The 24,902-nt window shown below is 37.5% G+C and overlaps 2 long non-coding RNA genes across 3 annotated transcripts; both read right to left on the bottom strand.

Moving 5' to 3' along the window:
* Positions 1 to 492: 492 nt before the first annotated feature.
* LOC113041542 (uncharacterized) lies at positions 493 to 17,286 on the bottom strand. Of its 2 annotated transcripts, none has more exons than XR_003275413.1 (4): positions 15,232 to 17,286; positions 14,960 to 15,144; positions 1,589 to 1,660; positions 493 to 1,237 (listed from the first exon to the last, which is right to left on the bottom strand). It is a non-coding gene; the product is annotated as an uncharacterized LOC113041542 (long non-coding RNA). The 2 variants fall into 2 exon arrangements; XR_003275414.1 differs by having other exon boundaries at positions 493 to 751.
* A 665-nt stretch (positions 17,287 to 17,951) lies between these two features.
* LOC113041541 (uncharacterized) lies at positions 17,952 to 19,358 on the bottom strand. The gene is made up of 4 exons (XR_003275412.1): positions 18,992 to 19,358; positions 18,758 to 18,917; positions 18,496 to 18,632; positions 17,952 to 17,970 (listed from the first exon to the last, which is right to left on the bottom strand). It is a non-coding gene; the product is annotated as an uncharacterized LOC113041541 (long non-coding RNA).
* Positions 19,359 to 24,902: the final 5,544 nt, after the last annotated feature.

Below are 24,902 nucleotides of genomic sequence, written 5' to 3'. Positions count from 1 at the left end.
CTTTTAATTGTGATGATTTTGGCTCACATTTAACAATCTCTACAAATTACAATGCGGTGACATGCCAATCAGCTAATCAACTCAAAACACCTGCAAAGGTTTCCTGAGCCTTCAAAATGGTCTCTTAGTTTGGTTCACTAAGATACACAATAATAGGGAAGACTGCTGATCTGACAGTTGTCCAGAAGACAATCATTGACACCCTTCACAAGGAGGGTAAGCCAAACATTAATTGCAAAAGAAGCTGCCTGGATGTTCACAGAGTGCTGTATCCAAGCATGTTAACAGAAGGTTGAGTGGAAGGAAAAAGTGAGGAAGAAAAAGATTAAATTAGATTAGATTAGATTAGATTAAACTTTATTGTCACTGCACATGGAAGGTACAAAGCAATGAAATGCAGTTAGCATCTAACCAGAAGTGCAATAAGCAGTAAGAATAGAATATACAAGGTCTACAATATGTACAATAACTATACAGATAAGTATTATGGACATAATTTACAGATTATAAATACTATCAGCATGATATACAGATAGGTGTACTATGAACATACTATACAGATGGATTTTGTAAACGTGTATGTACACTATCGGCAGAACTATGAACATATGAACATCATTTACACTAGTGCAAAGGACAGGTTAAAAATTTTTTTTAATAAAATGGGTGATTTTATTGTTTCCTCTGTAAGTTTCCTTCCCTGTTGTTATAGTTTTGAATGGATGAATCAATCAATGGCAAGTATGCAGATCTGGAAAGCAAAAAAATATAGCTTGGTTGAGACAAGGACATTGCCATCCATTGAAAGCTTTCTGGCTGGTGAGTGACAGGGCAATCATATGCATTTCACATCCACAAGCAATGCCTCGCTGGCTGTTATTAATTGGAACGCAATTGCTGGGGAGAAAATTAGTCGGAAAGAGAGAACCGCTCCTATCAAGTCCACATCACAGCAATTAAACCCAATCCAGCCACTGTCTGCGCAAGACTGATACGAACAACAGCTTGGGCCTGGAAAGAAAGACTTCACACGTACAGAGCGTGAATTTGAACGAATGAGCGGAGAGGAGTGATTCATTTGAGCTTTGATTCCACAGCTGCACTAAGAAATGTCCCAGAGTTCTGAACTGTGCAATCATGAACAGTGATTTCACAATTGTTGGCTCTTGCCGTGGCACAGGTTTATGTACTCCCAGAGTTCCCCAAGAGAGAGACAGATGGAGAGAGATAGAAAGAGCTGAAACAACACAGCCAGTTCATTAGCATACACTTTTTCTTTTCCCAAACAATTGGTGAGTGAAAGGAGGTGCTTAAACTTCAGAAAATGCTAATTTGTCAAACTCAAGACGTCAAACTAAGTATTATAAGTGCTGTTTTATGCTTGTTATTGTTGAAGCTCTGTTATACTGTAAATTGGAACAGATTTCAAAACAGTTTAAAACCTGGTTTTTAGAAAAATCAAACAAAATATTATGTAAAATAAAGTTGCACCCCCATAGATAATGTTGTAAGTAGCTAGATTGATTTCCCTTAGAAAAAAAAATCACATTTTGTGTACAAACTGACCAAATATAATGGAATTATTTACCTGTCTTCATGTCACGATGTAGAAAAGATCCAAATGATGGCAGTTCTTGAATGCCACAACAGAGCTAGAGATCTAAATATGACATATTCGATGTAAAAATAAAAAAAACAGGTTAATTTAATATTAGATAACAGTGTAATGTAACAGATAATTAACAACAAATGTGACACACATAGCATATTTAGTTAAAATAAATGGTTAAAAGTTTAAAACATTAAACTTTTTTTAATTAAAAAAAATTGAACATACAATTAATTGACTCTGCAGGGAGTTTGATCTAACGCAGAATCTGCCATTTTTGTGTGACAAACAAATCAGACAGAAGAGTAGATTAATATTGGTGGATTTGAATTTAAAAAACAGTGTACTGATGTCTTTCCACGGTTGAAAGAAGATACTTTCTGATGTTCATTTATGTTTGTTTTATGCTAGAACTATGTGTCTCTTAAATTAGGGACTTCAGTGATCTGTCATAAAACATTAAAGAGCCACAAAACAATATTTATTGTTTGAATTTCTTACAAAATGACACAGTTTGAAAGCTAAGTCTATGTTTCATACCTAAAGTAACCTGCTCTGTTTGTCTGCATTATCAGTGTCCTCTTTGCTACGCAATGTATTTTATACTGCATGAGAACATTTTGGCATGAGAGCGCCATGGCAAGTCTGCACCCATCAGCACATGGTTCATCTGAGACTAGAAAAATTCCCCAACGATCCACACATGCATAATGCATAGTGACTGCAGCACAATCTCGCAACGACTCAAAGGAGCCTTTTCTGCCATTCAAGCAGGAGGTCAGGTAATTCAGATTTGCTGCATCTATGGAAGCATATTGCTGTTTTCTGTTTGTGAGTCTCTGGAGATGACAGATTTCTTGAATGAAAGTTAGTGTAAGTGGCCTCGGCTTTGATTGCCTCATCTGAGTCTTTTCACTCTTCTGCGTGTTTGTGCTGCATAAGCCACAATGATTTGAGTTTTCACAAGGGCAATACGATTTCACAGATAAACCTATTTACAAACGTACTTATGATGCAAATGCACAAGATTAGTTCAGACAGTTATCACGGTTCTCCTGAAAGACGAGGCTCACCACCCTTCTCAGTCAACCCTTATTATACATCTATATTTACAAAGGCATTCAGCCGCTGTCAAGTTTTCATTTGCTCAGTCGTTTTATTTGTTCATTCAAATACCGTTACATCTTGTGACGCTCCAAAGGCCTGATTTCATTACAGATAGCATTTCACTACTATACAGTCCAACAAATGGAGGTTATTGCTGCACTTCCACTTTAGCAAAAAAAAAAAAAACATTTAGAAGCCTCATAATCATACAGAAGGAGTGCAGGTTCAAGCCCAGCCTGCAACACTTGTTTAACTGTTAAGTTTAAGTATTATGTAATATTTTGTAAATAACATATTTATCTTTGTAAATAAAAAACAACATCTGATGAAAAAAGTATAATAAAGAAAAAAACTTGAATATGAATATATCATATGATGTGTTTCGGGATTCAGGATACAATTTGAACTGGCCCTACACATTTGAACAGTTTTATGCAATGCAATAAAATAAAGTAAAATAAAATAAAATGCAATGAAATAAAATAAAACTAAATAAAGGTTTTTATATATATAATATAGTATACATTAGGTCCATTATTCTTCCCCCAAACTTTCAAATTTTAGTACATATCTGTAGACCTAGATATATCTTTAGATCTATAGAGAAAAACTACTGTATATAGCACTGCCAGTCTATAGTACTACATTAAACCAGTATAAAACAGAAGGACGTGGAGTCAGCCCTGAGCAGCAGAGGCCTATACTCTTCAGAGCAAGTGGTTGTTCTTTATTAAGAAGAAACATATGTAGTGTCTGGGCACCCATGTGTGAAATTCAATTCTTATCCTGGAATGGTGTTTTTATTAGAGCAGCACTATCACACAGGAATCAGCCCGGCTTTGCTCAGCAGAGAAGCACAGAGCGCTCAGAGTGCCAGTGGACTGTCCCTGTTCCTGCCGGTGCTTTAAACCCTTGAGTCAAATCATACTAATAAGTATGCAGCTCCACCAGAAATGTTTCAGTTTGGATTTGCAAAGGCAACTCTGCTTTTCTTGTAACTGCATTTAAGGGTAATTCGGGTACATCATGAATAATGTGATGAGAATTTGCGTGATTTTTTTTATTTTAAAATCCACTGAGATTTTATCTCTATCGTTTTAAAATATACATTAGAAACATTCCCTACAGTGAATGGGTGCCATAAAAATGAGAGTCCAATCGTCTGAAAAAACGTCACAATCTAAGGTTTAAAGTTAAAACATCTTAATAATGGATTTGTTCCTTATATAAAAATGCATCTTTCCCCTTCACATTATGTTAATGGACTTGTTGATGTTGATTACTTGAGGATTATTGTGATGTTTTTATCAGCTGTTTGGACGCTCATTCTGACGGCACCCATATTCACTGCAGAGGATCCACTGGTGAGCAAGTGATGTAATTCTACATTTGTGTTCTGTTCTGATGAAGAAACAAACTCTATATCATGGATGGCCTGTGGGGGAGTCAGTTTTCATTAAGTTGTCATTTTTAGGTAAACCAATACATTAACTTGTTTGTAATCTATCTGAAAACTGTTTGGAAAGCGATTAAATTTGTCGCTAATCTGATAAAACGTAAGCTTTTATCATCCCAAATACTGCAGACTGACAGTGCCGTACTGTTCATGTGAGTATGGTCCGTTTCTGCTGGCTGGGAGGAAGAAAAAAAAAAACTTCTGTTCTAGACTCCTCTGACAACTCTGCCCTTTTTCATCTGGAGGAGGAAGAGGAGTAGGAGGACAGCAAACAGAAGATGACAGGAATCTGAAAAGCCTGTATTTATTATTTATTATCAGTATCTGCTCATGTGGGTCAAGGCCAGTCAGAGAGAAAAAGAGGGGGAAAAAAGAAAAAGAAAAAACAGAAAGACAGGGGGAAAAAATTGCTATAAATCCCAGGGATAAGGTGATCAAGTGGGTATTTTTTATTGTTCATCATTTTCCTGCAGTACAGTGTGGTTTACGTCTTTGTTTTTAAGGGTAAGAGGTAGCATACAGTATTGTTCAAAATAATAGCAGTACAATGTGACTAACCAGAATAATCAAGGTTTTCAGTATATTTTTTATTGCTACGTGGCAAACAAGTTACCAGTAGGTTCAGTAGATTGTCAGAAAACAAACAAGACCCAGCATTCATGATATGCACGCTCTTAAGGCTGTGCAATTGGGCAATTAGTTGAAAGGGGTGTGTTCAAAAAAATAGCAGTGTCTACCTTTGACTGTACGAACTCAAAACTATTTTGTACAAACATTTTTTTTTTCTGGGATTTAGCAATCCTGTGAATCATTAAACTAATATTTAGTTGTATGACCACAGTTTTTTAAAACTGCTTGACATCTGTGTGGCATGGAGTCAACCAACTTGTGGCACCTCTCAGCTGTTATTCCACTCCATGATTCTTTAACAACATTCCACAATTCATTCACATTTCTTGGTTTTGCTTCAGAAACAGCATTTTTGATATCACCCCACAAGTTCTCAATTGGATTAAGGTCTGGAGATTGGGCTGGCCACTCCATAACATTAACTTTGTTGGTTTGGAACCAAGACTTTGCCTGTTTACTAGTGTGTTTTGGGTCATTGTCTTGTTGAAACAACCATTTCAAGGGCATGTCTTCTTCAGCATAGGGCAACATGACCTCTTCAAGTATTTTAACATGTGCAAACTGATCCATGATCCCTGGTATGCGATAAATAGGCCCAACACCATAGTAGGAGAAACATACCCATATCATGATGCTTGCACCTCCATGCTTCACTGTCTTCACTGTGTACTGTGGCTTGAATTCAGAGTTTGGGGGTCGTCTCACAAACTGCCTGTGGCCCTTGGACCCAAAAAGAACAATTTTACTCTCATCAGTCCACAAAATGTTCCTCCATTTCTCTTTAGGCCAGTTGATGTGTTCTTTGGCAAATTGTAACCTCTTCTGCACATGCCTTTTTTTTAACAGAGGGACTTTGCGGGGGATTCTTGAAAATAGATTAGCTTCACACAGACGTCTTCTAACTGTCACAGTACTTACAGGTAACTCCAGACTGTCTTTGATCATCCTGGAGGTGATCATTGGCTGAGCCTTTGCCATTCTGGTTATTCTTCTATCCATTTTAATGGTTGTCTTCCGTTTTCTTCCACGTCTCTCTGGTTTTGCTCTCCATTTTAAGGCATTGGAGATCATTTTAGCTGAACAGCCTATCATTTTTTGCACCTCTTTATAGGTTTTCCCCTCTCTAATCAACTTTTTAATCAAAGTACGCTGTTCTTCTGAACAATGTCTTGAACGACCCATTTTCCTCAGCTTTCAAATGCATGTTCAACAAGTGTTGGCTTCATCCTTAAATAGGGGCCACCTGATTCACACCTGTTTCTTCACAAAATTGATGACCTCAGTGATTGAATGCCACACTGCTATTTTTTTGAACACACCCCTTTCAACTAATTCAACTAATTGCCCAATTGCACAGCCTTAAGAGCGTGCATATCATGAATGCTGGGTCTCATTTGTTTTCTGAGAATCTACTGAACCTACTGGTAACTTGTTTGCCACGTAGCAATAAAAAAATATACGAAAAACCTTGATTATTCTGGTTAGTCACATTGTACTGCTATTATTTTGAACAATACTGTATGCTGCTTCAAATGTAACAAAATTTGTCAAAGCTGTCAATAATGTGTCGAATGGCCATTTTTTTATATCTACAATATTTTTTACAGATCATAAAATGTTATTTTCTATGTCACGGCATATAAAAACCCAGTGCTATTTTAGTATTGATGTACTATTCGAAGTTTAGCTTTATCAAGTTCACCCTGAAATGAGGGGAACAGTAAGTGACCTAGGCTTTAAGGACACCATCTGTGTGGAGCGAGCCTGTCTTTATTACGCTAAAAGTGCTGATGGGGCAGTGCGAGAGGAACAGAGACACTGATCAATAGGACAGAAAGAGCCGAGCAGCTAATAAACAGTGAAGCCCAGGAGAATGAGGGCATGTAGAAAAGATCATTTGATTTGGCTGAAGGAAACATTTATTTAAATGAAACCCACCTGCAACCAGCTATGCTATAAAGGTAAGTTATGCTTAAAGGTGACAAACAGTGTTGGGATAATTGCAATAAAAAAGTGACAGGCAATGAAAAGTGCTTGAGTAGGACGCACAAAAGTGCTGCAGTGTTGGATTATAATACGTGCTTTATCAGATCACCTAGTCTTGATTATCACAGCTAAAAACAAAAAAACAAGAACAAGAACAAGGTATTTCAAGAAGAAAAAAAGACCTGAAAAAAATAACGCAAAGGCACAGATGCTGCTGTAAAATATTGGACAACAAATGAACAGACATGAATGGGCATGATAACAACATAACAGTGTTTGGCTTCCACAGTATCCTAATTTTCGATACAAATGTGAGAAAGTGAAAGAGCGTCGCTAAAAGCTCTTGCTTTCCAAGGCTTGTCAAACCTTTTCAGAATGGCAAAGATGGAAATGCACATGGTGATGGAACGCCAGTGCCTCACATCAGTCAGCTCCTCTGCGGAGTGTTCCTGCCACAACCTGGTGTGAACTCATTTCAGATGAGCTGGAGGATTAAGGCTGGTGATTTCCCTGCTGGAGGATTGAGGATGCCGTAGCCTCAGCCTGCCTGATTATGTGATTGGATGAGCTGGGGGTTAATCTTAGCTGATTGGTTAAAGCCAGGGATTGGTGTCACAATGGAGGGATGAATCTGAGCCCGGTTATAGACTCTCAGTGTGTCACAAGAACATGTCACAGCGACATGAGACCGATAATCACAAATAAAAAAACATAACCAATAATATACTGAAAAAATGAGTGAAGAGGTTTCTCAATTTGAGCCAATGAGGGATTCCTGCTCACGTTCACTGTATGCTGACCACCATACATCAACAAGGGATAAAAGCTACTCTGAGTATACAAATCAAAATTGTTGTAGACAAGTAAAGGGATGAAGGATATTTTTCCACTTACTTTCTTTTTCTGCAGTGTTGAATGGGTTAGCCACTGCATCTTTTTTTAAATTATGATTTTTTTTTTTAAACTATGCCACTTTTTTCCCTAGAAACCTCCTTGAATACCTTTGTGACTCTGTTGTAATCATTTAGAACACCTTATCAACCCCCTAGTAACCACCTGAATACCCTAGCAACTCCCTAGAAACCACGCAAACCTCTTAGCAACCACTCTTGCAACCCCCAGCAACTATTCAAAACACCATACCAAGCACCTCAAATACATTAGTGTACCCCTTAAAACCACCCAGAACACCCTAAAAACCACCTAAAAAGTGTAGCAACCACATAGAACACCTTAGTGTCCCCCTAGCAACCACACTGAAGAACCTAGAAACCACCCAAAACATCCTAGCAATTCCCAAATAAACACTCTAGCAACTACACCAAACGTTCTAGCAACTCTTTAGCAACTTCCCCAAATACCTAGCAATTCATTAGCAATCACACACCTTAAACACCCTAGCAATTAACTAGCAACCACCACAAAATAAAATTAACCACCTTAGCAAACACCCAAAACACAGGAGTGAGTGATCACCTTGCAACCACCCAGAACACCCTAGTGACCTACTAATAAGCAACCAAAACACCCTAATAACCATCCCAAATACAGTGCACCAGCAATCACCCAGAATACCCTAGCAACTCCCAAGCAACCATATACAGTATAACACCTCACCAACCGGTCCAAACACTCTAGCAGCCACTGAACACCCTAGTGACCAGCTAACAACCAACCAAAACACCCAGCAACCATCCCAAATAGACAGTACCCAAGTAACCCACCAGCAACCATCAAAACACTCTAGAAACCTCTGAACACCCTAGTGGGCCTGCTAACAACCAACCAAAACACCCAGCAACCATCCCAAATAGACAGTACCCAAGTAACCCACCAGCAACCATCAAAACACTCTAGAAACCCTAGTGGGCCTGCTAACAACCAACTAAATGCACATTACCCTAGCAATCACACCAAATACCCTGGCAACCACACAGAGCACTCTAGCAACTACTCCAAATACCCTAGCAATTCCCTTGCAAACACAGATAACACCCTAGCAACCCACTCTAGCAACCACTGATCCCCCTAGTGACCTGCTAACAACCAACCAAAACACCCAGCAACCATCCCAAATACCCAATACCCTAGCAACCACCAAAAGACCCTAGCAACCCACCAGCAACAATTCTGAACACCCTAGAACCATCCAATCACTCTAGCCACCAACCTGAATACACAATTCCCTAGCAATCACCCCAAATATGCTAGCAACTCCCTAACAACCACCCAGAAACCACTAGCAACAGTAAAGAAACAACTCAGCATTTGTCAGCAACTTTTGCACCAATGGCATTTCTGTAATAAACTGTAAAATTCCAGTCTAGTCTGTAATTTGTAAAGCAGCTGTTGAACAGCACTTATTGAAGTAATGAGCTGTACCGCTATTTGCTGCTTCATCTGAGAGCAGTTAAGAAATGAACAGGTTCTGTTAACAGCTTGCCAACTGTTTGCGCTTAAATACTCAATAGCACACATAAATAGCACACAAATACTCAAATGGATTGAGGAACTCAGAATGTGGAAAAGAATGAATCCAGGGACACCAGGCCAATGAAATCATCGCTGTCTGCTGTTCTGTCCTGGCTGTCATGTCAAGCTGTCATACTGATGATTTAACTCATCTACTCCCCTCATATGTGTGCGAGTGTGAGTGTGTGCGCAAACATCGCTGCAATTCCCCACAGTGGAGCCTGAAAACTCACCACCTGCCTGTCAAACCGAATCCAATCTCCGCATTCCAGAATGGTAGAGTTGGGCTAGGAAAAAAAGCACTTAATCCATTTACTGCAGTGTAACAGCATCCCATCCATCAGCTCCTAGCTGCCAATGGGAAGACCGCACCAATCCCAAGCCAGATTCAGGGAAAAAAGAAGAGCGAGAAAGAGAGAGATCCATCTTGACTAGTGTAAGAACAACCTGCAGTTCTCAGGACACACCTGTACACACACTTGTACATCGATGTGATCGATGGCTGCTGTAGTCCAGGCAAATGTTACCGTTCATCACACATGGTGGCCATGCTCGCTCTAAAGCATTCACATCGAGTCACCTTTGCACAATAACGGACACGCTTAATTACCTCATAGAGTCACATCAGAGAGCCTGCATATGTGCTAATTTATGCCCCGCTCCAAAGTGCTTGACATCTACAATTCATTAAAGGCTATATTTACGAGGTCACCGATTCATGTAAGTCATCATAAAATATGCAGAGTGTCAGAGATATGGTCTGGTGGGTAGTGCACATGCTCCCACACATCACACTTCGCCGATTATTATGTAGGCTCTTGATCCTGTTTCCCCATCGCTTCCTGTGTCCTTTCCTACCACTATCTTTAGGAATAGATAAAGAAAAACATACAAATTTTGTCTGCATTTACTCATCCTCATGTTGTTTCAACCCCCAAAAGGCCCAGGGATCAGATTTGCACAACAAAGGCATCTTATCTGAATATAATAATAATAAAAATGTATGTACATTTTATATAAAAATGCCTTGGCTTTGCCTTAACAAGAAAACTGAATACAGATTATGCTGCTTAATATTTTTGTGAAAATTTAGATTTTTTTTTCTTTAGTTCAAAAGAAAAGGATTTATTTAAAATACAAATATTTGGTAACATTATAAATGTCTTTAATGTCATTTTTGGTCTATTTAATCTGTTTATGTTGAATAAAACTATTAAGTTATACTAAGGGCATAGCTCAACGAAAACTGAAAATTCATGTCATTAATTACTCAACCTTATGTTGTTCCAATCCTGTAAGACCTACGTTCATCTTCGGAACACAAATGAAGATATTTTTTGACTCATAGACTGCAATGCAACTACAAATGTAACTTACTTTCCATGTCAGTTTAAATTGTGCGTTAACAACAGTACATTATTTTCGTTTTTTCTTTGTTCACAAAACTAGCTTTATAAAATGATGAATGTTGCACTGATGTCACATAAGAATTTCAACAATGTCCTTACTACCTTTCTGGGCCTTACATGTGGTAGTTGCATTGCTGTCAATGAAAGGTCAGAAAGCTCTTGGATTTCATCAAAATTATCTTAATTTGTGTTCAGAAGTTTATCTTGCAGATCTGGAACGATATGAGGGTCAGTAATTGACAAAATAATAAAAAAAATTGGGTGAACTATCCCCTTAAGTTATTACTTACCCCAATCCTTTGGTTGTTTGTCAAAGTTTAATTTAAATTAAATTAAGCAGCACTTTTTTTACAATGGATAATAATAAGAAATGTTTCTTTAGCACCAAATCAGCATGTTAGAATGATTTCTGAAGGATAATGTGACACTGAAGACTGGAATAATAGCTTGTTTTTTAAGAGTACTCCTGGAGCTCAAACGCATCAATACTCTTTTCACTTTTATTGTATGGAAAAGAGCAGTGTGAACATTCCATCAAGCATCTCTTTGTGTTCCAAGTCTTACAAGTTCATAACAACTTGAGGGAGAGTAAATCATGACAGAATGTTCATTTTTGAATCTCCTTAATAAGCTGAATAGAGTGTATTTTTACCGGACAAAGTGACTCCTGGAAAACCACAGTCCACCTGTGATAATTCAGCCGGTCTGATGCAGCCATGCCTCTCTGCCAGAGGGGAATGCTAACAATTAGCCCTGGAGCTTGGCATGGATGTCTGGGGAGAGAGCCAGCAATTAGACCGAGGGAGAGGCATCCCAGCCAGGGGAGAGATCCAGTGATGAGGCCTTGAGTTTGGCAAGCGGGAGAGTGCTACATTACTGCTTGATGTCACACGGCGGCTCAAGCCAGAGGGGCGGAAACTGGCACGTACTTTTATGCGCTCTCACATACACCCAAACAGCACAAATTCCAAACAGAAGAGCTGATTCACCGGCCAGAGCAGGACATCGGGGACGTGAATGTGTGTGCAAGAGATGGGGAGGTTAATAGAAACTTTATGAATGTGGATTTCAGGTTTGAGCACCTAAAAGCTCTTCTGCCCTGGGAAAACGCCACGACAAACCTTTCAGCATGAGTGCATACCATGCCATCAGTGTCAACGTACTTGGCCCATCTCTCTCTTCTCTCTCCGGCTGTCCCAGACTCTATGAAAGCATAAAAACTGAAGGAAGAGTTACTCAAACTGACGTGTATGTCATTAATGTAAATTTTTCTCATCAGTGGCCGTAACTAACACAGACCATTGCACAAGGTCAGATTAAAAAGACGGCCCCTCCATTTGGTTGAAATATTACAACAACAGCGAAAGAGACAGTGCAGGGCGCCCGGCATCCATCCCGAACCATTTTCATATTTCAGTCGATTCTCATTATGTGACATTTGTCCCGAAACTTCAGAAGCGTGGCAGCTGCGACGTCCATGCTTCTTGAGCATCCCTACTGAAATGTGAGACAATTTGAGGACCTGCCAATCGGAGCCCGGCTCTGCTTCTTACATACTCTTAAAGTCAGCGTGAAAAACTCATGTGAGGGTACATACTGGTGGCATCTATTTCGCCAGAGGAGACATGTGCGTGGAGTATGACTTATCTGTCTCTGTCAGGATGACAACAAAGGACCTGAAACTATGCAAAGTATCCCAAACAGCAGTGCTGGGGAAGCTACTTTGAAAACGTAGCTTGTCAAGCTACAGTACAAGTCATGATTTAAAGCAGTTCAGCTACAGAGTTTGCTACTCTACCAGCAACTAACAAAAATTAAGTGTATACTGAATTGAAATATAAGAGAATTATATTTAGTAAAAATTATTGTAGTATTTTGTATATTGCTACAAAAAAAGTGATGCATGCAGAATATATACTGTATGAGCAGAAACTTGATTGAATCTATGAATCACATTATTAATTTGTGCATTAGAATCTAAATAACTTCCCAGTACCTTATTTAAGAGAGTGAGGGGATATTTAAGGTTCAAAAACACAAAGATTTCAAAATGGGGTTACCGTTTTAATTTAATTTAATTTAATTTAATTTAATTTAATTTAATTTAATTTAATTTAATTTAATTTAATTTAATTTAATTTAATTTAATTTAATTAACCTCCATGATATAATTTTTTCAAGTTGGTTACACCACAGACTTTAATTTGTTGGCCGAAAGGTTTTGTAATAAAATAATACGAATTTATACTACTACTACTACTACTACTACTACTCTACTAGTACTACTATTATAGTAATACTAATAAATATAACAAATAATATATACAATTGTATGCAATTTTAGTTTGTTTTATCTTAATCCCCACAAAAATACTAAAACTTTATATAGTTTTTATTTTAATCCCCACAAAACAACAAAAATAAAAATATATATTTTTATTTAGAATCTAAAAATTTTTAATTAACAAATGCTTAACTTAAATATAAAAATAGTTCAAATTTATTAGAGGCATTCTCTGTATGTACTGCATCTTTTATTATTATTTATGAACAGCTATAATGATGGTAGCATCATTGATTTGTACCTCAGTTTTTAGCTGTAAACCAGCATTTGCAATACTTTTTATCAAATTATAGGAAAGCAATTTTAGCAATGTTGTCTCATTATCGTCTAATGAAAAAAAAAAATAGCAAGTAGATTCACTATTATATTTAGTCATCCCCATATTATTGAAGCCAAGCGTAAACTCTCTTTTCCTTCTCCCAGACTGCCGTTGCAAGCATATCAGTGCTTGGAAGTTGACTTAGTGGAAAAGCAACTGTGAGTTGGTTAATAAGCTTAATGGCTAAGCGTGTCGCATCCTGACCAGCTCATGTGCAGAAGAGTGCGAGAGCACAAGCTACTTTATAACTGTAAGCCTTTTAATGCCACTTCACCACAATGGCCTCCTTTAGCAAGCAGGATAAAAGCGAGTGCGCTGTGTGAATGAGTAAACAGCTGAATATATCAAGATATGGACAGCCCCACTGTGGCATGTGTCTTTGTGCTGTTAGCAGCAGGGGACACGCGGGATGGATGTTTGGCTAACATGAGCTGAGACAAATGCATAACAAATGGGTGATGGGAAGAGAGACAGAGCAAAAAGTGAATTCTCTTCTTTGTTTTCTTACAGTGCCCATGGGTTTAACGCAAGCTTCATGCTGCGATCTAAGAATGCTTCACGTCAGGACTTTGTTTCAACACAAGCTTTATACGCCACTATGACCTCTGCATGAAAACTGCAATTTTAACAGGATACTATAGCAAGAAAGCAAAAGTGTGAACAGTAAATAAAAAAAAAACGTATAGTTATCATCGGCTGCGTTCTGAAAGGTCAGCAGCAACTAAGGTTAAAGTTGAAACTGTTTGAATTTTGAGCGATGCTTCAACGCTTGACCTGTAAGTTACCGTAGACAATTTGTTCAGTGCACTGACTGAAAAAAAAAATCTTAAATGTTTTTGTCTAATTTTCCCGTAAAAACGAATTCCGAAGACCATTGACACTCCTAATTGAAATTGTAGATAGCGTGTCAATGGTGAATTTGAGAGATAGGTGGCGGTAATGCACTTATAAGTCTGCGATCTGCGTAAAGCAAGAAGAAGAAGGTGCCTCAAAATGATATAAATACTGTTCAGTTTCTTCCACAGACTGATTGTTTTGTATCTTTACATATCAATGTACTGTCACAAGCCGCAGGATTTATTTTTTGTTTTGTTTGTGTATGGGTTTTTTTTTTTTTTTTTTTTTTTTTTTTTTTTTATGTTTTAGCCATGATTCCCATCCACTTGCATTATATGACTAACAGACTGCAACGGTTTGTTTTTAAAATCACAGTTTGTGTTCTCCTAAAGAAACAAACTCACCTATTCTGGACGCCCTGGGGTTAAGCAGATAAACATCACATTTTCATTTTAGTTTGAAATATATATTAGTTCCTTGAAAAAATTCACTGACACCAACATTTTCCAAAAGGTAGTGAATCTTTACTTTCTTTTTATTTTTATATTTAACTTGTTTATACTTTAAAAAAAAAAGTATAGTTGCTTCTAAAGTGAACATATATTGTTTTGTGGGTTTTATATAGTTTTACTGTTTAAAAAGAGATTATTTACATTATTTACAATCTTGGGAAAATAAATAGCTTGAAAGGACCTTTATAATGTGTGTGATTGTTTGTGTGGGAATGCTAAATCAGAAGGACATGGCCAAAAGACTGTAACACCAATCAGTATGAGGGTGAATAACTCACAGATGCCAGATCCAGAGAGCGGTTCTGCCCTTCTGGTAACCCCACGGCCCTGCCAAGAGCAGCTATAGGTCACAGTGTTCCAGCCATAGACCTGGACTCAGGGGGAGAGAGACGCCGAGACACTGCAGCCAACCATCCAGTCTCCTGGTCACTCGTTTAACCACCTGCCAACTCCAACACAGCTGCTGCATGACCAAACAAGAACTCACATTATTAGGTTCTTCAAAGAAAGCATCAGCAGGGCCTGGAGGCAATAACAACACATGCATCACCATTTTGCTTTCGATAAACCTTCCTCCCTGCTGTTCTCCTTTGGCGCTACCTTTGAGGAGCAAACTCGGTGATGTGTGACCGGAGATGATGAGACAGAGCGTTCCTACAGTCAGCCCTTGGACTTTGTTTTTCCCAAAGGAAAAAAACTGTATTGCAAAGCAAAAAAATCATTTTCTTAATCTGTATTTTTTCCAGTTAAAACATCCTTTTAGAATTGAATTAACAAGGCATGTTTTTAATAGTTAAATAGTTTATTTTTCTTACCCCATTATTTTTTCTTGTTTAAAGCATTGTTTTGGCATAATATTTATTGCACTGCAAAAGATCATTTTCATAATCAGTCATTTTGTTTTGTTTTCCAGTTACAATGGCTAAATGTTTTACAATTGAATAAGACATTAAGACTTGTTTTCTGAGAATAAAACTTGAATTAAGTTTACTTTTCTTACCCCATTGACAGTTTTTGTTTTTTTCTTCTAAGCATAAATCTAAAAAGTTTGTGCATGAAAAAGAAATAATTAAATCCTCTGAAAACAAGTCTTGTTAACACAGGCTTGCTGCTCAATTTAATTTTCTTGTTTCAAGGGGGGATTTACTGGAATTTAAGACAAAAACACTGATTAAGAAAAGCTTCCCTTTTTTTAATTTATTTTTTATTTTTTGCAGAAGCTCAAAGGTTTTGCTTTCACACTGTAGCTCTGTAGAAGTAATGGAGATTATTAAAGGGAAAGTTCATCCAAAAAAGAAACATTCTCATAATTTACTCACACATAAGTTGCTCCAAACCTTTTTAAATTTCTTTCTTCTGCTGAACACAAAATATTTTGAAGAATGTGCACATGGGTAATGGAACGGTAGCCATTTACTTTATTGCTGTTGTTTTTTTGTTTGTTTTGTTTTTCCCATAACTCGGAAGTGAGTGGCTACCAGCAAATGTTTGGTTACCAACATTCTTCAAAATATCTAAAGAATTTCATAGTTTTAGAACAACTTGAGGGTGAGTAAATGACAGAATTTTCATTTTTGGATGAACTATACCGTCAAGTATCAGCTGTCTCATTTGTTTCTCCTGGAAAGCAACGTCAAGTGATGATACTAGGTGCCCAAAAACCATAATATAATATCATATATAAGGAAGATCATGCAAACCATATCAGAATTTGACTGAGTTTGATTCTTTTGATTCTCTGTTAACTTCAAGTATACATTCCATTGTTCTCAAAGCCCAGATCTAACCTGTGAAGATGCATAATGAGGCGAGACCTGAATCATGTGATCGCCTCAGCATGTTTGGCATCCCCAGAGCTTTTGATTATAGTGCACGGAGAGACAGACAGGACTAATTGCTGCATTTCCAGCCCCCCTGTGCTGTCGGCGTGCTGAGCTGTTCAATGCCACCCTCTGCAGTAGTGCATTTCGGGCTATCATTTTGACTGGCTCCTACCCCTCCCTAATCCTATGACCGGAGGGCGATTTTAATAATACAACACTGACTGGTCAAAGAGATCAAGAATCTCAACGAGGGTAGACAGATGCCATACCTCACATCCAACTACTATATCTCAGAGAGCATCCTCGTTTGCCCCGCCTACTTCAGCGCCACCCTGATTGTCATGGAAATGATCCAGATGCGACCCTCACACTCTCGGTCATGGCCATTAGCCGGTCGCGGGCCCTCGGAGAAGGAACCCTGGTGATTTGATCGCCATTAAACTTGAACCAAAGCCATTGAACTTTGACCACCCATCGTTCTGGTCCCATCACAAGTCATTTGTATGTAATTAGCAGCCAAGAACGGTTGTGTTTCTCCAGGCTGGTTTACAACACTAACTGATGGGTTCACTTCAAATGAAAATTATTTACTCGTCCTTATCTCATTTCAATCCTCCGTAACTGACTTTCCTCTATGTTTTGAAGAATTTACTGCTTAATTGTCAACAATTATTAAATGTGGTAACTGGAACTGGTAAAAATAGACAATATATTTTAAAATTTTGCTTATAACTTATGATGCACTGAAGGGTTTTGCACCTCAGTATTTGAATGAGCTCCTGTTACATTATAATCCTCCACGTCCGCTGCATTCTCAAAACTCAGGCAATTTGATAATACCTAGCATATCAAAATCAACTCCAGGCGGCAGATCCTTTTCCTATTTGGCGCCTAAACTCTGGAATAACCTACCTAACATTGTTCGGGAGGCAGACACACTCTTGCAGTTTAAATCTAGATTAAAGACCCATCTCTTTAACCTGGCATACACATAACATACTAATATGCTTTTAATATCCAAATCCATTAAAGGATTTTTAGGCTGCATTAATTAGGTAAACCGGAACCGGGAACACTTCCCATAACACCCTATGTACTTTCTACATCATTAGAAGAATGGCATCTACGCTAATATTTGTCTGTTTCTCTCTTGTTCCGAGGTCACCGTGGCCACCAGATCCAGTCTGTGTCCAGATCAGAGGGTCACTGCAGTCACCCGGATCCACTACGTATCCAGACCAGATGGTGGATCAGCACCTAGAAAGGACCTCTACTTCCCTGAAAGACAGCGGAGACCAGGACAACTAGAGCCCCAGATACAGATCCCGACTCACGCTTTGTATAAGACGTCTAACTTCTTTCTGTGAGAAACAGACAAAGTTTAGGGTTAGTTGACACAGAAATGTAAATTCTGTCAACATTTACTCACCCTCATGTCATTCCAAACCTGTATGACTTCTTATTTCCTGCAGAACAAAAAAAGATGATGTTTGAAGAATCAAAGTCAGTAAGAGATAAATAAAAACCTTTAACAACTATAGAACCTTGCCTTTATAGTGAAAAGGTTTCTTTAAACTCTAAAAAATAAAGGTGCCATAGGGGTTTTCATGGCAATGCTATAGAAGAACCATTTTTGGAACCTTTCATTAAACAGTTCTTGTAAAAAATAAAAACTTTTTTTTTTTTTTTTTTTTCTTAATGTGATTAACATTTTTAATGATCTAAAGAACCTTTTTCTAACTATGCAATTGAAAGTTTCCATGAATGTTAAAGGTTCTTCGGGTAACCATCAATGCTAAGAAAAACAAACAAAAACTTTTGGGGAATCCTTATTTTTAAGAATGTAGATGAAAAACATATTCTTATTCTTCAATGTATATTCTTTTGTGTTCTACAGAAAAAGGAAGTCATACAGCCAAGACATGAAAGAAATAACTGCTATAGACTATTTTAGATGTCTTCTTTTAGCTTATTAACCAATATTGCTGTACCTGATTAGCTGAATGCAATCTGATGGCCTTTGCAAAACCGAAGGCACTTTGCAGTATTTCTCGTGGTGTAATGTTTTTCTTCTCTTCACTTCAGATGATTAATGCACTGACTTGTTTAGCCTGGCCGCAGTCTCATGCTGAAAGGAACATCAATAAACATTTCAAGTGATCGATTGGCAGCATTTTCATGTAGATTACACAGTCAAATGTTAATCCATGTTTGTTGTGTATGATTGATCTCTAACTGAGGCAAGACACCCACTTTTCATTTCTGAAGTGCCCACATCTTGGACAGTCACTGGTTTGATGCTCAAGGTGGTGGACCTGCTCAGCATGGCAAACCATGAGCCAGGTCTCGATATCTCTCTTTCAGTTTTTCACTCGCTCTTTCCTTCGCACTCCCCCTCCCTCCTGCTATTCTCCTGTTGAGAGAGGTACTGTGAAGCAGTTGTGCTCAGTCACAGGCGAGTGGCTGCATTGTCTCTCCCTCTATTACCATTCATCTCACTGCAATCCTCCCTGCTCTGCCCAAAACACACAGCTTAGTGCTGTCCCTTCCACCACGGCAGGGGGGCCACGCAAAGTAAGTCTCAGCCTCTTGAGCCTCGTCGAGCTTGAATAAGCATGGATAAGCCGAAGAGGCAGACCGTGGACCACCTGGAGGAGCGCACTACGCATACACTCAGTGAGGTTGGGAGAGGTGGATACGGTTTGTGGCTTACATGACAGCGTCAGACCACGTTTATGCTCTGCAGCTTGGTGGACATGCAACTCAGAGGGCAACCAGCCCTTCAGAATGGCCAGATGGGCACTTTCGTCAGTCAGGCCTGATTGGGTGTTTACAGCACGGATTTCAAGCGCATTCCGAGTCTTCTTGTGAATATGAATCATCAGTGCAAAAAAAAAAAAAAAGATTCGTAATCTTTAGTAATGTCCACTTTTCATGATCCAATACATTCTTGATGAATAAAACTAACACTCATCCTACATTTGTTCATTGCACAGAAAATATTTTTTGTAAAAACATCTAAACATCCTAAGTGAAAGAAAAATCAAGCTGAGAAGCAAAATGTGAATATTGAAATGAATGATGAAAAAATGAAAATACATTTTGTAATTTATATTCAAATAAAATTGCAAGTTTATACAGTATTTTGCTTTTCAAAATGTAAATATTTAAATGGTTCATTTAAAAAAATTATACTATTTGCAATGTTTGCAAACACACTATAAACACACTATAAACACACACACACACACAGTGCCTTCCATACGTATTGGAACAGTAAAGACAAAATTGTTCTGTTTGCTGTGGAGTCAAGAAATCTGTAAATATGATTAAAAGATGAATATGAGACAAAACAACAGAATGTCTCATTTTATTATTGGGTGATTCAACACAAAGATGTTTTACCAGAGTTTCGTGTCCCTATCTGATGTGAGCATAAGTACTGGAACAGTTGCCTCACAGGTCTTTCTAAGTGTTCAGCTGTGTCCTGTTGCATTAATTCTTCAAATATTAAAAGCGGGGAATGTGTCGTATCAGATATATCCATTGCTTTTGCATTCTGAGTCATGCATTCGGTAGTGACACACACAAACCAGGATGAAGACGAGGAAGCTGACTCCAGAAGAAAAGCAAGCAATTTGGATGCTAAAAGAAAAGAGGAAGTCAATCAGAACTATAGGAAAAACAAAGAGCATGGAGAAATCAAGAGTTTGGAAACTACCGGCGACATCAGCAACCAAAAACGACCTGATTGGCTGAGATAAACAACAGTAGTTGATGACAGACAAATCATAAAAGCTATGAAAATCAACTCTAAAATACATGTCTGTAAAATCACCAACCACCTCCAGAAAGCTGGGGTGATGCTCTGTCAATCTACAGTCCACAGGAGAATTTGACACAGAATTACAGAAGCTACACGGCAAGATGCAAACCTCTGATCAGCAGCAAAAATCAGGACCGCAGCTGGGGTTAGCGTGGACCCCCTGCGGGTTGTACCAGTGGGCCCTGTTTGAAATTGTTTAATTTGCATGTTTGTTCTATTTATTTATTTGTGCTATTTGCACAATGTTTAGGTTTTTCAAGTTTGTAGGTGTACATTTACAGAAACCGACTGATTAAATGTAAAATAGCACTGCATAGTCTTCACTGTAAAAATGAAATATAGGGTCAAACCAAAATTTATTCAGACACCTTCAATATTTCTCACATTATTACTGTTTATTTGCTATAGTTTATAAAATGGTAATAAAATATGACAAGAACTCAGAGTTAAACTGTCAGAACAAATGAATCTTGATAATGTCAGATAACTTTGATAAATGTATATAATGGATTACAATCAACCGAAACTTCAGACAACTGTTAGTGTGACAATATTTACACAGCTATCAATACTTTGTTGACCAATTACCAAGCAATGCTTAATTTTGTCAGACTGTGGTGTGTAAAGGTTGCATTAGCAATTCAGGAAAACTCACGTAAGCAAAACATGGTGAGGTCAAAGTGTCTGAATAATAATAATAATAATAATTATTATTATTATTATGATTTATCAATTTAGCTAGTAGTCCACTGTATGGAGAATTTTGGGGTATAATACAGTATGTCACAGTTAGCTTTATTTTGCTATACTGATTTAAATAAATGAATTGTAGTGTCCTGCACCTAATAATACAAATATATACAGTACAGACCAAAAGTTTGGAAACATTATTATTTTTATTGTTTTTGAAAGAAGTTTCTTCTGCTCATCAAGCATGCTTTTATTTGATCAAAAATACAGAAAAAAATGTAATATTGTGAAATATTATTAGAAATTAAAATAATAGTTTTCCAGTCTACATCCAGTCTATCACATGATCTAATCATTCTAATATTATGATTTATTATGAGTGTTGGAAACAGTTCTGCTGTCTAATATTTTTGATGAATAAAAGTTAAAAAGAACTGCATTTATTCAACAACAAAAAAATTATAATAATATATATTCTAATAATATATTTTCTTTACTATCACTTTTTATCAATTTAACACATCATTGCTGAATAAAAGTATTGATTTTATTTAAAAAAGAAAGAAAGAAAATTACTGACCCCAAATTACTGACCAGTAGTGTATATTGTTATTACAAAATATTTATATTTTAAAAACATAGCTTCTTTTTTTTCTTTTTTCTTTTTCCTTTTTATTCATCAAAGTATCCTAAAAAAAGTATCACATGTTCTGAAAAAATATTAAGCAGCAGAACTGTTTCCAACTTTGATAATGAATCACCATATTAGAATGATTTCTAAAGGATCATGTGACAATGATCCTAAAAATTCAGCTTTGCATCACAGAAATAAATTATAATTTAAAGTATAATAAATTTAAAAACCATTATTTTAAATAGTAATAATATATCACAATATTATTTTTTTTTCTGTATTTTTGATCAAATAAATGCAGACTTGATAAGCTGAAGAAACTTCTTTCAAAAACATAAAAAATAGTAATATTTATATTTATATGTGCACCTTCTGGTTGTCGTTTTCTTTATTTCAGATCACTAAGGCTTTCAAATCTTAGCTGGCATGGACCTCACTTCTGAGAAGACACTCATCCTCATAACCAAGCTACAGGATAGATATCCCACCGCCACATCTATTACCACTGTTTGCTTTTAAAGACATTATTAAGTGTCTTAATTGTCACGTATTTCTAAGCTGATGTTTCCGGGGGTTTAATGTTCAAAGCTCTTGTATGTTCAATTATTTCGGGAGCAAGAACCCGAATTGGCACTGAACTGGCTGCCATTAAAGGCTGAAGAAAAGACCAAGAGTCTGGTGATGTCTATGGGTTGCAGACTCACTGCTCTGATTGCATTCAAGGGATCTGCATCTAAATATTAGCTTTTAATTTTTTACATCTGCCTTAAATTCAACTCTTCCAATACTTATACTCACATCAAATAGTGGGATAAAGTCTAAAAGTGCTGTCCTTGGTAAAACGTATGTGTCGAAAGATAAAATAAAATGTGACATACTGTAGTTTTGTCACATATTCATCTTTTAATCATATTTGCAAATGTCTTGACTCCACAGCAGAAAAAGCTATTTTGTCTTTACTGTTCCGATACTTATGGAGGGCACTGTATGTATATATATTTATATTTAAATATATATACAGAGATGATCCATAATAGAATTTAGCTTTCCATATAAATACTTGGGGGGGGGGGGGGGGGCTGATAAAAAAAAAATGTTTATTTAAAAAATGTATCAGATTATGGAAGTAATTGTCATTTTTTGTTTGTGAACATGAACACCAGACGAATCATTGCAAAGCCACAATCCTCTTCCACTGACCTTTGCCCATAGCCTCTCTCCCAAAGCTCCTCATTCTCAAAAGCCTGCTATTGAGGTTAAACATCATGAAATGGGTTAGCACAAGGCAGCCCCGGTCAGTGTGAAAATGGATAAACAGTGTATTCAGATCGGTGACCAGTAGCATTGGTACCCCATAAATCCAGAATGTGTCTTGCTGGGCAAATGCATTGGGAGTGATGAGCTGCATGATTTAGTACGCCCGCTCTGCTCTCTCTGTCTGTCTGAGCGGCGCACACAGACGCAGAGCTCTTTTCATAAGCCCGAACGGTTGACATGATTCATGGCTCTAGTCCCAGCTGTTCCACGAGCGGCACAGGCCAGCCACTGCTGGGTTTGCTGGTTAATTCATGCTGTCTGATGTATTAATGACAACCTGCAAACTGCAAAACACTTGATCAACATCCTCACTGGCCAAATGTACGTTTTAACAGCTCACAGATTGATAGGGTTTTGACGGGCAATTGAGTTAGAATGTATCTGTTGGAAAGCTCTGCATGACTAATTGCTTGTCGTGAGGCCAGGTTTTAAATGTCACGAATCCACACCTGTGGCATACAAGAAAACAGTCACGCCGGTATAGTGTCACATGATGACGGCTGAGCATATTGTAGAAATGCTACCATTTGTTTTTGTTTTCTTCATTTTATAAAGCCAAAAAGCTCGGATCCAGCATCCAAAACAACATGTGTGCTGGTCATATGAGTATGGATGTTTTTGAGGATATTCTTCATGGTAACTAGATGGTTAAATAATAATCGAATTAAAATGAACCCACTTCATAAAGCTATTCTGGTCCTACTAGGCTGGTTTCAATGGCTATGAAACTTCTTACCCATTTTATACAACAAACTGCATCATTTGAGATATTATTCAAGCTTTTAACACAAATTTTTAACAGTACTTCAAGTGATTTTAAAGTATAAGTAATAGTAATGAGCAAATGGCACTAAAATACAATGGATTACAATAACTCACTTTTGAATACTGTAAAATATGATATCATGAAATGCTTAAACACTATATGTAACTCCCTTTCTGTGGATATACTACCATAACAGATAAATAATTTGTCTTGAGTGGATCTCTCAGGCACAGAGTTGTGTGAGAACCCTTTGTTAACCTCTGAAAATGGTGTCTTGTCTACATAATTCACTATTCTATCAAGTTTCGTCTGTAAGTAGAAAACTGTGTCAACTGTGTCAAGACCGACAAAGCAGGGAGAGGATCGTATTTATGAGCTTATAAGAGTTCCTAACCTCATTTAAAGACCTCCTGAGACATGTGAGTGCATCCAAGCCCCTACAAAATCTCTCGGTGTATGTTCACAGAAAAATAAAGGAATCAAATGTAAGCCTAAAAACCTAAAAGCTAATGTGTGAGACTTACTATACTACTTTTATGATACTTTTATTGTGCTTTTGCATCTGTTTGGAGCCTTGAAAGCTTCAGATCACTATAACTACATGGAAAAGAGTCTTTATTTCCTCATCTTCTGTAAAGGGGGGATACGTTATAAAGGTATAGAATTATCCAAAGGTGAGTAAATGATCTATTTTAGTGGATTTATCCACAACTTACCTCTAGAAGAACATATTTACAGATTTACATTATACACTATTTACTTCTTGTCCAAATGAATGCATTTCTTGAATTCCAAAAATACCAACCTTACAAAAACATTGCAAAGATGCTCGTTGCACAGGCTGTTGTCTCCAGCTGAGTCACAGGAGAGTTTAAAGACATCGATTGCTTGCTTGATTTCCATCGCTCCTTTGTTTAATAAAAGGATCACGTCACTTTTGTTCCTAAGAGGTTGAAGTAACACAGAGGTCATAATCAGGGTTGGCGCTCCGCAGTGAAGCTCTCCATAAAAATATTCATATTCACAGCTTTATGTTACTCATTAGCTCCTGCCAGCAGTCAAGGGTAACCACTCGCCGCTATATAAAACCCTGCCTCTCCCAATCTTGGCATGACTACAACAAACAAACAATGGGAAAAAGTGGCTACATCCATAAATTAAAACA

The sequence above is a fragment of the Carassius auratus genome, chromosome 23, assembly GCF_003368295.1.
Source record: "Carassius auratus strain Wakin chromosome 23, ASM336829v1, whole genome shotgun sequence".
In the NCBI taxonomy this organism is placed as follows: Eukaryota; Metazoa; Chordata; class Actinopteri; order Cypriniformes; family Cyprinidae; genus Carassius; species Carassius auratus.
This window is presented reverse-complemented; position numbering and strand designations above follow the sequence as displayed.